We start from the raw sequence: 15875 nt of genomic DNA, 5'->3' as shown, positions 1-15875 counted from the left end.
CCAACTCCCTTGATTTTCCAAGGAACAGACTCCATAGTTCTTTTATGAATGTGATTGAGTAAGGTGATCACACGTGTGGAAAGAGAAGGGATTGATTGTATTTTTAATGTGTCGGTTTATATTGAGTGCACATCTCTTTCCCTATTATTCTTTCCCTTGTGAGATCATAGAAGAAGGCAGACATTGCTTGTTTGTTCACTTGGTGTATCTTCAAATGTTCCCAAGCCATTTTCTCCTTATCCACTCTCTAGAAAGTGTTTCCTCTCCATAAGAAAAATGTTCCTATCAAGCATCACTTTCTATAGAGTAATGACTTCACTCTAGCCTTGAAATACACCTGAACAATGTTGGCCCCAATGTGATTTCTCCATGTGCCTATTGAATTTATCCACCCTTCATAGTTTGACTCAGTTTTTCACCTGTTTGACTGATCTCTTCCCTTCCTATTTGGTAAAACTAGCTACGTGCACACAACCTCATAACATTGATCCAATTTCTCCATACATCATCTTCATTAAGAAACAAATGCATATCATTTTGAAAAAATTCCTTTTGCAACATGTATCATGTGCTTTTCGCAGACGCTTGCAGTTGTGTGGAGACAATACTCTGTGTTCTCCTAGTGATGTATGTGTGTTGCATACTCATGTGGAACTTCAAAACAACTGCATACTCATGTGCTCAACCAGTAGCCCCCTTCTAAGAATCCTGCACGCTGAGACACATTGCACATATTAGACCATTCTGGGTTCATTTAAAGACAGAACAATTTGGTTCAATATCTACACATTTTCCATTAACTGCTGCTAGGAGTTGATGTATATGGTGACCATATCTTCCTTGGGCCAAGAAGCAAGCTTCAATGAGCAGAAGAGGGTGAGTAATATTTTGAAGAGCTGTAATATGCTCCAACAACAAAAGATGAAGAATCAGAGCTAGCATCATTGTCTTTGTCACCATTGCGATGTGCATATGCATCATCATTATCACCATCACTATCACCATCATTGCTAAATGCATCTACCTCACCATTGTTGTCATCTCTTTCATCACCGACACAATTTTCTGCTAGCTCTGCAATGACAAAGATCAAATAATGATCACGCAAGTCATTTAGATACATTGTATGCACAAACGGTTACCTTCTTAGCCATAGCTCAGCAAGGGCCTTGCAAGCCTTGGTAATAGGGTTACATACAAAGAGATGTTGCAAGACACTACGCGAGGCCTCAAGGCATGTGGAGATAAAGTAGAGGAGACCCGCACAGGAGGTGGCAAGGCGAAAGGAGCCACAAGGGCAATATAGGAGAAGGTGCATGTTGGGAGGCACTAGGGCGGACGGGGGATGGGGATGATGAGCTAGTGATGGGATGAAAGATCAAGGGCCACAATGGAGCTAAAGACGATGTACATGATGATCCATGGTATGGGAGGAGAACCGCGAGAAATATGGGACCACAGTGAAGGGCTTGTGGAGGCAGATAAAACGACGATATTCCATAGCTTGCACACACGTCCTAGCTGAAAACTTTATCCACACGCAGTTGACTAAAGATAACAGGGAGCAACTCCACAGGCAAACAAAAAATCGAGCACCTCTCCCTCTCCTTCTCCATGGCATTCCCTTGGGCTAGCATTCCTTTGTTCTATCTTTACCATCTATATTACAATTACCAACCAATTTTTTACTCTTTACTTTTCTATTCTATTCTATCTATATCTATTATACTCTATTTAGGAGATTCAAATTCAGGCATGCCATGTGGCACCACTAGCAAGCAAAGTTGATGGATGTTGGGAGGCCTGCCTATGGGACTGCGAGAATGGGGAGTTGAAGAGACATATTTGTGTGTGTGTGTGTGTGTGTGTGTGTGTGTGTGTGTGTGTGTGTGTGTGTGTGTGTGTGTGTGTGTGTGTGTGTGTGTGTGTGTGTGTGTTAAGCATAACATAAGTGTTTAAATTATTGCCATATCAGTACTAAGTTTTCTCAGTATATGATGGATACCCGACCAAAGGTATACTGGGAAAATTTGTGTGTGTTTGAATTCAAAATCCCATCATTCAGAATCATATATTGAGAGACTTAAATACTGTTTTTCAACTTATTGTGTAAAAAATAATTTCTTAAAAGAAACTAGAGACTTTCTTGATACAAAACCAATCCATTACAAAATACTTTGATACATGATAAGTAGGAGTTTTAGCCGGAACTCCTATAAGATGAGAGTGGGGATCTTTACCTACCAATCAACCACAAGTACAATTAACCAATTTGTACTAAAATGGATGACAACTATCCAAGCAATCCCCACTGCTTGTTATAGTTGTCACATCCCAAACCCCAACCATACTCCTATACATAGATTATGTTTTCTTTAGCTCGTTTATGTAAGTAGAGTCTATTATGGTCTTTGAAAGATTTTATGGGTTTACATGGTTTGGAGATAGGGTCCCTAATTTCTATTGGCTTGGTTTTCTTTTGCCTACTATGTGCAGCAATAAGCTTGTCCCAAATCTGTTGTAGCTTAAACATGTCCCGAGTGATGCTCATCCTAGTTGTCTGCCTGTAATAACCGTGTTTACCAACAGCAATTTAGACATATGTGGTTCATATCTTTATGTAATAGTCCTAACTATATGATTATTTCAATACATCTGTATGAATCTTTCATTTTTACATTCTATAGTATACACACTTACTTTTTGTTATCAAAGTCGACTATTGTCTTATAAGTTTTGTCTTTATAAGTTTCTTAATTTGTAAAGATATGAGGCATTTTAGCCTCAAAGTGGGCCACATATACATCTTTCTTGACTTTACAGAGTTTAGCATTAATGGCCACTATTTTTTCTACGTCAATGATAGTACACATATGTGCAATCAATCTATACTTTGGAGTCACCTGTAAAGTAAGTCTTACACCCCCTAAGTCAGAGTCAAAATCCAAATGTAAGGTAATATGTATGAGTACTAATACCCTAAATCGTAGTCCATATAGATGTGTTATTCCATATATCCTTATATGTTCCAAAAGCCAGGAACGTGTTCCGCCAAGGTCCATATGAATGATGCAATAAGCACCACTTATGGCCACAAGAATCAGCCCATATACAACCATATACCCCAACCTATCATACCCATATTCAGAGCCATAAATGGCCACCTTCAATCATAACCATGTTCCCAACCAACCATACTCAGCCAATAGAGCAATCCTGCCAAAATTTTAAATACATAATCACTAAAATGGTAAGAGAGGTAAGCTTGATAACTAACCAACAGGCTCAACAATAGAATACACCACCACGATAGCTTTATAGGAATTACAGGCCGTTGTCTTACACCCCCAAGTATATCCGCCCCACCATATAGGGTCATTCACCAGGTATTTTGAGAAGAACACCGTTCATTGCCCCCCTTTTTATTAAAAAGAAACCCACAATCACTGCAACAATTATCTAGTAAATGAAAGAGAATACCACCTTCCAATGCTATATTTACATACCTATGACAAACCACATACAGCCTCATGAGCAGCCATATTTACCATATTCCACAACTCATCATAACCATAACCATATTCAGCCATCATCACAATTATCCAGTTTTTGAAAGAAGATAAAACCTTTCGATGTTTTTACATGCTTATGACAAGCCGTAGAAATGTATTGACGGACATCCCTAAACTCGGAAGGAAGTTATAACAAAAAGCTACAGACACCAAAAGGGTGCTCATACACATGCATATGATAAGACATTTAAAATCAAATCCTTACTCACAAGGTGAGTAAATAACAACCAGTGCAATAAATACAAAACGGTTTAGCATAAGTTGCCATTCGGCATATGCATGAGGAATACCAACAAGTGAATCACAACTCATCAAACAGTTTTGACAGCAATCCATTTTAATGCCAAAGGTCACCTAAGATTGAGTTATGGCGGCAAGCATCACAATGGCCTGCTTATCCTTGCCCTTTGCCATATATCCAACACTACCCCTTTGTAGGTAAAGCCATAGATAGTCCTAATGTATACACTACTACACCAAATACACACGCACCACCAATGTTAAGTGAGCATGTAAAGCTTACCTTTTTTTAGGGTTTGGAGCAGTAGCACCTTCCTTTACAGTCGTAGGGTGGGCCCAGCTTCAAGAGGGGAATGGTGCAGCTGTGCCGCCAAGTACACACACACACACACACACAAAGAGAGAGAGAGAGAGAGAGAGAGAGAGCATATGGAGCTAGTGGCCACATTCCTCCAACACAGTAAGGCTGGTCCATCATCAAGAGGTAGAGGTAAACAGCAACACCGCCTGGTACAGAGAGGGGGGGAAAAGGGAAGAGAGAGAGAGAGAGAGAGAGAGAGAGAGAGAGAGAGAGAGAGAGAGAGAGAGAGAGAGAGAGAGAGAGAGAGAGAGAGAGAGAGAGAGAGAGAGCACTTAGTGGTGCAGTAGCACAGACCACCCAGTTAGGAGGGAGCCATTGTGAGGTTAAGCAAAAAATGACAGTGTTTGCTGAGCCAGGAACCCGCCAAATGATCATGACTCCCTCTCTAGTATCCTTTTAGATTTATTCATTGACTTCAATCCATTATTCACCCAAGGTTTCCAAACCTAGCCAATTATACCAAGAATATAGCAAGGCAATGCGTCCACACCACTTAAATTAAGGTACCACTTACTAAAAGACTTTTTATCTAGTGAATTCAAGCTGGTTATACACCAAGGGCACCCTCGGCAACCAGTCCCAGCAAAATATATCAAGGAAATAGCAACATGCCAGAACTAGCCAAGTGTGTGTGTGTGTGTGTGTGTGTGTGTGTGTGTGTGTGTGTGTGTGTGTGTGTGTGTGTGTGTGTGTGTGTGTGTGTGTGTGTGTGTGTGTGTGTGTGTGTGTGTGTGTGTGTGTGCGCGCGCGTGTGCGCGTGTGTGCGTGTGTGTGTGTTGTGCGTGCGTGCGTGCGTGCGTGTGTGTTGTTAACCTTAGATATATTTTTAGTTAAGTGTTGTTAGAACCTTAGCCTTTAGTTTCAGTCTTTTGTAAGTTAAATGGATTATACCTCTTCGATTTTGAATGTAAGTTATCTTGCGCCCCTTGTAACGAGATGAAGAAGAAGGAATGAGAAGGATGAAGAGCTTTGGAGAAATCTGTTTTTGTCTCTTTTCTGTATTTAGTTCATGTTCTGTTCCTTGATTCCTTACTGCATATATTGAAGAGATATTGAATCATGTGTCAATTCTATGTTGAAGTACTGTGAAGCTCTATTTGGTAATTTAGTGCAATTCGTCAACCCCTAATGCCTCAATAACACTTAGTGATCTTGTTGATTATGGAGAGAACTTTGCTCAAGCCAACATGGGCAATGGGATTTAGTTGGGGCATATGGGGGTTGAAACCGAAGATTTCTTGAAAGCTTTCTCCAACTGGAAGTCAGAGGAAGAGGAACGGGAAGAATACAACCTTATTTTCCTTCAAGACCATTTTCCAAAACTATTCGGTGACTTAAAACTCCAAATTGCTTCAAAGGTGTTTCAGTATTACAGGCACTATTACTTCCATTTGGTTTATCGAATGGTCCAATCAGTTTAACTAATTGTTCAAGTAGTAGGCAACTCAAAATTTTCTTGAAATCACAAGTGGAAGGACACGTGTATGAGAGTGATTCAAAGAATCAACCATCAAAAATATCCTATGGCACCAGGTTTTAGAGAAGAAGATGGGATTTATGGTTGGAATCTCAAATTCAAAGAATAGAAGGTAAGAGATTTCTGAAGTAGGAGCAGTTACAGGTTTGCCACCAATTCTTGAAGGGACGGGATCTAGAGAGTCCAGCAACACAAGTGGAGATCAACAACAGGAAGCAAGGGAAATTTCTTCACCTAGGCCAATAGGGCTGGGAAGAAACCTAACTCCTGAATGGGTCATCCAGGCATTCAGGCAGTCCATCAGGCAACTGCAGTTTCCTACACCACCACCTTTACCATTGTTGAAGTTTCATACTTTGGGAGGTCAAAAATTCAACAAGTACCCATTATGGCACAACAACCACTCGACCCTAAAGTGGGGGCAACAAAATTTAGTGGGAAATGATCCCAGGATGCTGACAGTCATGTGGGACAGTTTGAGACAAGATGGTATGCTAGTGAGTATGATGTACTTTATGATAACGCTATCAAGAAGAAGCATTTTCCAACAACATTGCAGGGAAAATCCAAGTCCTGGTTCATGCAATATGGTACTGCTACATTCCTTGATTATGATAATTTAAAAATCAAATTTTTGGCCAGATTCAGAGTAGAGAAAACCCCTGAAGGTGTTTTGAAGAAAATCAAAAAAATTAAGCAAAAAGATTTGTTGGTAGAGGATTATGCCCAGCAGTTTAGAAACTTGATGAACAGGTTGCAAGACAATCAAAGACCCTCTTGGCAACAATTGGGTGACTACTTTTGTCGAGGTCTGAGGAACGAATTGAAAAGTGCAATAGCAGGTCATGCTCCTCTTACCCAGCCTCAAAATTCTGGAAATATAGTGGATGCAGCCATGAGAGATGAGAGAAACCAATGAACAAAATAAAAGTAAGAAGAAGAAATCCAAGCAAGAATCAGAGGAAGAGGAAGAGGATTTAGATTCAGATGATGATGAAGAATCAGATTCGGATATTGATCATCAAGAGAAAGATTCTGAGGATCATGAAGAGGGCACATGGAGTGCCAAGAGGAAGAAGAAGAAATCCAAAAAGAAAGAATCAAAGACCAAGAAACAAAAAAGAAAAGGCAAAGCCAAGAATGGTAAGTCTGAAGCTAAGGAGCCAAATAACATCAGTAAACAGATTTTGGAAAAATTGAAGGAGATGCAACCATAATCATTTTCAAGTCCTGCCAAATCACCATTTTCTCAGGTATGTCAAAGACCTGGACATGATTATGATAATTGCTACTATAACAGTAACTTTCAGGGAAGAAGGCCAGCACATATTTTGGCCCAAATGGAATCAGGTGCAAATGTGGTTGCACCACAACCCTTCAGGGGTAGATTTCAGATTTCAAATCAACCAAGGCCATTTCAACAAGGGATTGGCAAAATGTGCCAAGATTTTAGCAATCCAATGCAACCATGTACTTATTGTGGTACAATGGGGCATAGGCAAGGACCTTGTTGTGAGCTTTGTTGTAAGCATAGGAATGAGAGAGGGATACCAATTGTGAACTTCAACTCTCCAAATGCAAGCACTGGTTCTTCTAATGATGGAAGAATGAAACCACCGACTCAAGTTAATGTAGTCTTTTTGGAAGAAATTGATACCTCAGTAGAAAAACAGGGCAGTCAACAAGTAGAAACTGACTACAAAATAGTTTACTGAGGAAACAGGGGAAAAATTCACAAATTCATACACTTATTCTTTACATTCTTCTTAGTGTGATTGTTCCCAATGCATTGAAATTGAAGAAGTGTTGGAGAAATTGTTGGAAGCGTGAGTTTACTTATTGCTAGGTCAAAAGGGAAGTTGCCACCATAGGAAAAGGAACAGGGGAAAGATCCTAAGGATCCTATTAATTGGAAAGCTTTGGATAAAATCAACAGAGGTTTAAAGGAAATCCAATCCAATCAGAATCATCTTATTTTTGGCTAACAGGTTCAGTGCAAAAAATCTGGGAGAATATGGGCAATCAACAATCAGATTCTGAAGAATTACAGTATTAGCTGAAGATAGATAATTCATTTAGTCTCGTGCTAAGGGGCTATCAGATGATCTTTTTGAAGCATTGATGGATTCCCCTATTTCAATGAAGGTGGGACAACTATTGAAACTGGTTCCTGACTTCAGCCGGGTATTCCTTAGGAAACTGAAAAATCAAGTTAGAGAAAAGGATTTGCAACAAAAGGAGGAAATGAGTCACATCCATTTGGCACATATAGATTCTGGAGATGTAGCATTAGTAGATGTGGACTACAAGGTTCCAGTAATAATCAATATTCCATTGGGAAAGTATATTTGTCAAATGTGTTGGTGGATGGAGGATCAAGAGTAAACATCCTTCCTGAATCAGTTTGTAAGAAACTAAACTTAACCAAATGGGAACCCGCACCTTTTAAGTGAAGATGGAAGATCAAAGAAGAGTGCAACGTTTGGGAATTTTGAGGAATCAAACTATCAACATTGCAGGATTAATCTTTGTTGTGAATTTTTTGGTTATAAGATTGGAAGAAACAACATGTTCCTATCAAATGATCCTAAGAAGACCATGGTTAAGGGCAGCCAAAGTTAAACAACTTTGGGTGCAGACACCATTGTTATTAAACAGAATGCAGATGATTCCTAGGAAAACTATCCCACCATGTTTTAGACCCTAGTCTGCAAAAGGCATCAACATGAGAGAAGCTATTGAATAAGATGAGTAAGAAGAATTCCTTCAAAGGAATGAAACAATCATTCCCATTTTTGAAGTAGATGTGCAAAAGATTGCAGATGCAGTGCATAATCAGGTACATTCACTTGACATAAAATGGACAAAAAGTAGAAATGTTTCAGGTAAAACAATTATTACTAAAAAGTACCAAGAGGAGTAGGAAATAGTAGAAGCAATAAAGCATGCAGAGAGAATGTTTGAGGAACAAATGTCAAAAAGTTCAAGGGTCAGAGAAGATGATTTGGAAGATATGAATTTGGGAGAGGAAAAAGAGCCCAAATTTGTTAGGGTGTCCACCGAATCAATCAAGAGGGCATTGCAATTGATCCCCAAAAGGTGGAAACTATTTTTCAGAAAGACGGGCTAGATGGGTTCTATTGATGCAGGAATTTGATTATTCAATAATTCACAAACCAGGTCAGGAACGGATTATTGTAGATTATTTGAGCAGATTGGCTATAGGTGAAGTTCCCACTCAGGCAATCTACGAATTACCTTATGCAAAAAAGGGGATATCACAGCAACAAAGAAAATCTTACAAGCAGGTTTGTGGTGGCCATCGGTTTTTAAAGATTCCCATCAGTTTTTAAAGACATGTTTGACATATCAAAGGGATGACAGACCCTTGAATGCTGATAGGATGCCTTTACAACCTGTTTTACCACTTGAACCTATTTCAAAGGGATGACAGACCCTTGAATGCTGATAGGATGCCTTTACAACCTGTTTTACCACTTGAACCTTTTCAAAAATGGGGGTTAGATTTTGTGGGCCCTGTGAAGCCAACATCAAAGTTTACGGAGAACAAATATATTCTTTTGGCAATAGACTATTGTACCAAGTGGGTAGAAGCACACGACATGAAAGACAACAAGGCACAAAGTGTGGCTAAATTTCTTTACAAAATTATAATGACTAGGTTTGGATGTCCAGTGGAATTGTTTTCAGATCAAGGACACTTTATCAATAAAGTAATCAGGAAGCTTACTAAATATCACCTGGTTATCCATAAGAAGTCCATAGTCTACTATCCACAGGCTAATGGTCAGGCAAAATCCACTAACAAAAGCCTGGTAAGAATTTTGAGAAGAATTGTTTCAGAGAACAAGAAAGACTGGGATACAAAATTAGATTCAGCATTGTGGGCATTCAGGACAACATTCAAAGTAAGTACGAGGATGACACCATTCAAGATGGTGTATGGTTTGGAAGAAATTTTTATAATGGAATTTGTTGCTCCTAGTTTAAGAATTGCATATAAATTGCGAGGAGATGAGTCATCAGTTTGTAGACAGGAGCAATTATTGAAACTAGAAGAAAGAAAAATTCAGGCTGCTTATGTAATTCAAGCTATTCAAAGGAGAAGACAGGCTTGGGTAAACAAGAATGTCAAATACAAATCATTTTCAGAAGGAGATTGGGTCCTGATGTATAATAGCAGACTTGGCAAGAGGCCAAGAAAACTCAAACTGAGGTATTTGGGTCCTTTTCAAATTGCAAAAGAGATAGGGGATTCAACATTTTTACTGAAAGACTCTGAAGGCAGAATATTCCCTAAAGCAGTCAATGGTTTTAGACTGAAACCTTTTGTGGGTGGGAACCCTCATTTCAAGAGTAAGAATAATGATGATTTAAAGCATGCGGAAAATTTTGTGGGGATTTACATGATTAGTGGTGAAGAGTCATATCGGGTGATTTCAAACTTTGAATTTAAGCGTTACTCCGAGGTCATTTTACCACAAGTCATTTTACAATCACCTTTCACGCATTTCCTTTTTTTCACCTTCTGTGTTTTGCTTCTCTGTGTAGCCATGTCTAAAAAACTTCTCACCATTGATGTCTTTTCTGCTATACCTTCTCAAAATATTGATGAGCAAGGTGCTATGGGGACAAGAAGGTCAGCAAGGAAAGCTTTGCATACTGCTCAGGCCATTGCTATTGTGGATCTACTAATTGATGAAGAGTTGTCTACACCTCTTGAAGAGTCACCACACACCATGGAAACTGGTCCTATTGATCTTTGACATGCCTCACGAGTAAGATTTTAAGGTAATAGCAGCTCAAGAGGATAGGTCTCCTTCAATATGCTATGTTGCCCTAGAAGAATTGGAAGAATAATAATTCTCTTTAGTGTTTCAGCTACATTTGGAAGAAGATAACATAACTCTATTGGTAGGGCTTCACATGCTCTGATGGAATCAGAGTTTGGGCAAGCTCAAGGTGACAGAGGCTACTACCTAGTGAGCAAGCTAAAGAACCCTTTCAGATTTTAGCAAATCAAGTGGTATTTGGAGAAGGTATGTATTTTGGTCAAACTTGAGTATATGTCTAAAGAAAATTATGCACTTCTTCATGTTGTTGAAGGTAGACGAAAGATAGGTTGAGCCAACCTACTCTTTCAAAGGATCAGTTCAGAAGTTTTTCAGAAGAAGAAGAGAAAGGACAGATCCACAAAGATTGGAGCTTTTCTTATTTCTCTACAGGTCCATGCAATAAGCATGACAACTTTTGGGGGGGAAACTTCAAGTGCTATAGAATCTGGGGGGTTACCCAACAAAGATTCTTTTGATTATGGGGATCAAGTTGAGAGCAGCAAGGATACAAAAGTGGGCAGCATTCAGGCAGAGAACCGAAGCAAAATCTGCAAGATCCTCAAAGCCAAAATAGCAAGCCATCAAAAATTGAGCACGAAGAAGAAGACATGTGGAAAAGCTTGGGGGATCAGTTTGATACTGATCTAGACACTTTAGTGGAGACCCCAAAACCCACTATCAATGTTGAAACAAGTATCCTTTTCTCTCATAAACCATCATTGAAATTGAAGAGGAAGAAAATAGGCAGTCCTGCAAACAGAAGACAAACAGTATTTGGGGGAAGGAGTACTATTTAGTAAATTTGAATATCAAATTACTATTTCAAAAGTTTATCAGGCTCTTGACCTTGTTAGAAACTTTGCCTCACAAAGCCAACTGAACAGTTCAGTCTGGCAAAGAGAAAAGTATCAGTTGACAAATCAGATTGTCCAATTGCAGGCTGTTTCCATAAGGGCTGAGGGAGATGCCAAGTTGATTTCAAATCAAGAAGACATAATTGTTAAACTGCAAGATGATTTACTCATTGCTAAAAGTGTTGTTGAGTTTTATAGGTCTCAGTTGCACACAAGGGAAAGAACATCAGAAATCATTCAGTCATGGAAGGAACTATGGTTGTCAACTTTAGATACCCAATTGGAAGTATTGAAAAATGATTATTGTAAGTTACAATCTGAGAATAGTGTGCTTTTGAGCAGGGTACAGGCTTGCCAAGAACTAGAAGCAAAATTGAGGAAATGTATGATGAAGATTTAAATTTGGATGGGTGGTATTTACTGCCACATGATGTTGAAGTATTGAAGACTTAGGTCAGAAAACAGGGAGAGCACGTGTGGTTGGAATTAAAATGGAGAATGGTTTCTCTAGTTAGTATTCCATACCAAAGTTTTGCTAGGGAGGAGCAAACTGATGAATACATGCTTCTTCAAATGCATTATGAGGACCTCAAAAAGGAATTTGATGAAGAACAAAAAAGTGAATAGGGGAAACTCCATCAAATAACTAAGGAACCTACACATGGTCCTGAGGGAACAACGGATTTCCATACTCTTATAGATGTAGTAGAGACACATGAGGCTATGAATTTGGATGTACCAAGACCTGTTACTGAGCAGGTCACTTATCAAAACCTGAGGCAGTTGGAGGCAAGCACAGGTGCTGTAGCAGAGGTTGTTCAAACAGATTTTGGGCCAGGAAGATTTAAAGAGGGAGTTTCCAGGAGTTCATTAAGAAGAAGCCTTGCAAAGCACTAAGGAGGGGGTTGCAATACCCACCGAAGATGAAACAGTACTTGTAGCATTAGCAAAGTCATCAGTTTCCTTGGGAGAGCCTGTGAAGGAGTTACTAAGGAATTCTGATATTTAGTCATTAAAATAGTGTTTTTTAACACTAATGGGATGGGGGATTTCTTATTGGTATAATATTATGTATTTGTACAACTTGGATTCAATTCCATGCAATGTACTTTGCATGGTATTATCTAGTAAGCACTCAAAAAAAAAATTGGAACAAGGGACTAATGGGTGTCATGTCAAATGTTTTTTTTTGTCTAAAAAACTTTTTGCCACCGGGTTGTGCCAGGTGTTAACCTTAGATATATTTTCAGTTAAGTTTTGGTAGAACCTTAGCCTTTAGTTTCAATCTTTGTAAGTTAAATGGATTATACCTTTTCAATTCTGAATGTATTTTATCTTGCACCCCTTGTAATGGGATGAAGAAGAAGGAATGAGAAGGATGAAGAGATTTGGCTATGGAGAATTCTGTTTCTATCTCTTTTCTGTATTCAGTTCTTGTTATGTTCCCTGATTCCTTACTGCATACTAAAAAGGTACTGAACCGTGTGTCAGTTCTGTGTTGGAGTATTGTGATGCTTTGTTTGGTAATCCAGTGAAATTCCTCAACCCCTAATTCCTCAAGAACATGTGTGTGTGTGTGTGTGTGTGTGTGTGTGTGTGTGTGTGTGTGTGTGTGTGTGTGTGTGTGTGTGTGTGTGTGTGTGTGTGTGTGACAGAGAGAGAGAGAGAGAGAGATAGAGAGATATATATATATATATAGAGAGAGAGAGAGAGAGAGAAAGCGAGAGGAATTTCAAAAAAAATTGTAAGCACTATTGGGGTTAACCAAGGATGTCTGTTGTCACCAACTCTCTTTGGTCTATGCATCAATTAATTGGAACAAATGATACTTGATTTTATGCAAGAAGAAGGCATTGAAGAGGTCACTATTTGCAATGCAGTAATCATGATTTTGTTATATGCGGATGATGTAGTGCTTCTAGCACACACTTTAGAAGATGGACAAAAGATTATGGTTGTCCTTGAGAACTTTTGCTTGCATAGTGGGCTGATTGCAAATGAATCCAAAACAAAGGTTATGCTTGTGAAAACCAACCATAAGGAGAAGCCATGCATTGTGTACAACAATGAGACGCTTGAAGTTGTTGAGATCTTTAAGTACCTTGGCCTTGAGGTTCCATCCGATCACAAGTGGCATGAATGTGCTATGCGTCATTTCGAAGTGGTAAAGAGAGCATATTATGCATTTGAGAACATGTGCAATGCGGGAAACATCAAGTGTTGGGTTCTCAAGAAGTACCTTTTTGATGCATTGGTGATACCGGTTCTTCTTTATGGAGTTGAAGTGTGGGGCGGGAGCATCTCAAAGTCTACTTGAAAAGAGTTTGAGAATGTCCAAAAAGCGTTTTCGTACAAACTTTCTCCAAGTTAAGACACAAAAACCATATATGCTCCTACTTCTTGAGTCGGGATCTCTTCCAATTGAGGTTATGGACATGGAAAGGGTTGTGCAGTACATGTTAAAGATGCGTCGAAACCTCCCACATCCACTTCCTACAATTGCATGGGAAGAAAGCAAAAAAGTTCAAAAGACATATAAAAGCAAGATCTTAAACACAGGATGGATGAAAGACATAAAGAAGTGGTTTGGGAGATGGGATGCATTACACTTGCTACATGATGCTTCAATTGACTTCGAAGTGATTGAAGCTTTTCTACAATGCCAATGTATTATGGCTTGGAAGAAATCCGATGGGTCACACTTCATACATCACACCACCCATATTGTCCCCAACTACAAAACCATGTTCTTCACTAAAAGAGGAAATTGTACTCTCACTTACATGCTTGAGCCTATCCCCTTGTTGGGGATACGCACTATCGCAGCCATTCAGCTTAGCTCCCATTCCCTTCGATGCGAGACAAGGCATTGGGGAGATGGAGAACAGTCAAATTGGTTGTGCACATTATGCACACTACAAGTTCGAGAGTCTGAGTACCACACACTACTAGAGTGCTCAGCTTTTGGTCACATCCAAACTTTCTCCTCTCACATTTTCAGCCATGACTTAGACCTACACACTTTCCTCTCCCAGCCACAGTATGGGCTCTCCATTGCGACTCTCATCACCGTAATTTTGGAGCATCGAGAGTCACTCATCAGCCATACACATACTACATCACATGTAATTTTGTTCCATAGGTCATATTTGACCTCCAAGGAGATTAATAAAATCTCTCTCTCTCTCTCTCTCTCTCTCTCTCTCTCTCTCTCTCTCTCTCTCTCTCTCTCTCTCTCTCTCTCTCTCTCTCTCTCTCTCTCTCTGTCTCTCTCTCTCTCTCTCTCTCTCTCTCTCGCACATGGGGGCAATTAAAGCACAGAATGTGGATTTGTGAAGCTACACTTATAAAAACACAGACACATAACACTTTAAGCCCACCCAAAACTCCCTACGCACAAGCATAAGGCTCCTCACGTATATACCTACTTCCCCACGCCCCCATTAGACCTCCGCACGTTGCTCGGTCTTCTCATACACATAACACACATACACACGTGAAGTTGTTGCTTCTCGGTTCTTCTCATACACAACACATAAGCTACACACACACACACACACACACACACACACACACACACACACACACACACACACACACACACACACAATCACACACCTCTTGCGGCAAAAAACCCCATCACACAACGGCCTTCGAGCACCAAGAATCACGAACTGTAGCATCTTTTGGTGGCGGAAAAGCGACACATCAGAAGGATTGGGTCTACTACACATCTCACCAACGGTAATCAGCAACTATTTTTTGTGATTTTTTTTTTTGGGATTTGAATTGGTGAAAAAAGTGTGATATACATATTCATTAATTTATGATCGATTGGTCGTAAGACTCTGATTTAAAACAATGTTCTGCATAAGATTCCTTACAAGGTAGTATACTTGTTGGGTATTTGTACAAGCATAAGAGAGGTATATATGGTTTTCTTCCCAGAAAAACGTTCCATAATAATGTAAAAGGAAAATTCTAATCTGGAAAACCTTGAGTAGGAAAAATGTTGCATGGTCGTGGAACACTGTATGATATGAAGTAATGACTCTTTGAACTAGCATATGATATACCATGTTGGTCTTCTTTGGGTTCAAAAAACAGGCTAAATTTTATGAAAATTTTGGTATATTGTGGACTCTCTCAAAATATATGATCTGCATAGTATTAGACACAAGCTGATTATACTTAGTTGATATTCGAACACGCAAGGTGAATGCCACGCTAGCTTTTGGGTTTCCAAAAACATTCAATAATGTAAGGAACATTCTGATATGGAAAACCTAAATTTATGAAAATGATTTGCATGGTGTGACAAACCGTATGGTATAGTTTGTTAGCTCCATGAACATGCATATGATTTACCTTGCTATTTTTTTGTTGTAAGACAAATTCTAAAATTTATTACGGATAATCTTGAGAAGGATGTAGGAAATAGATGTACACATCGTATATCTTACTTGAATGGCTTTTTGGACATAAAAATGAACCCTGTTTGAATGTAAGTCAGAA

At 39.2% G+C, this 15875-nt stretch overlaps 1 pseudogene; it reads right to left on the bottom strand.

Moving 5' to 3' along the window:
* Window positions 1-673: 673 nt before the first annotated feature.
* LOC147466025 (uncharacterized) lies at window positions 674-1413 on the bottom strand (annotated as a pseudogene).
* Window positions 1414-15875: the final 14462 nt, after the last annotated feature.

Source organism: Adiantum capillus-veneris, chromosome 1 (assembly GCF_014529385.1).
Source record: "Adiantum capillus-veneris isolate H3 chromosome 1, ASM1452938v2, whole genome shotgun sequence".
Lineage (NCBI taxonomy): Eukaryota > Viridiplantae > Streptophyta > Polypodiopsida > Polypodiales > Pteridaceae > Adiantum > Adiantum capillus-veneris.
Note: the sequence above shows the minus strand (reverse complement) of the source record. Positions and strands in the feature narration are given on the sequence as shown.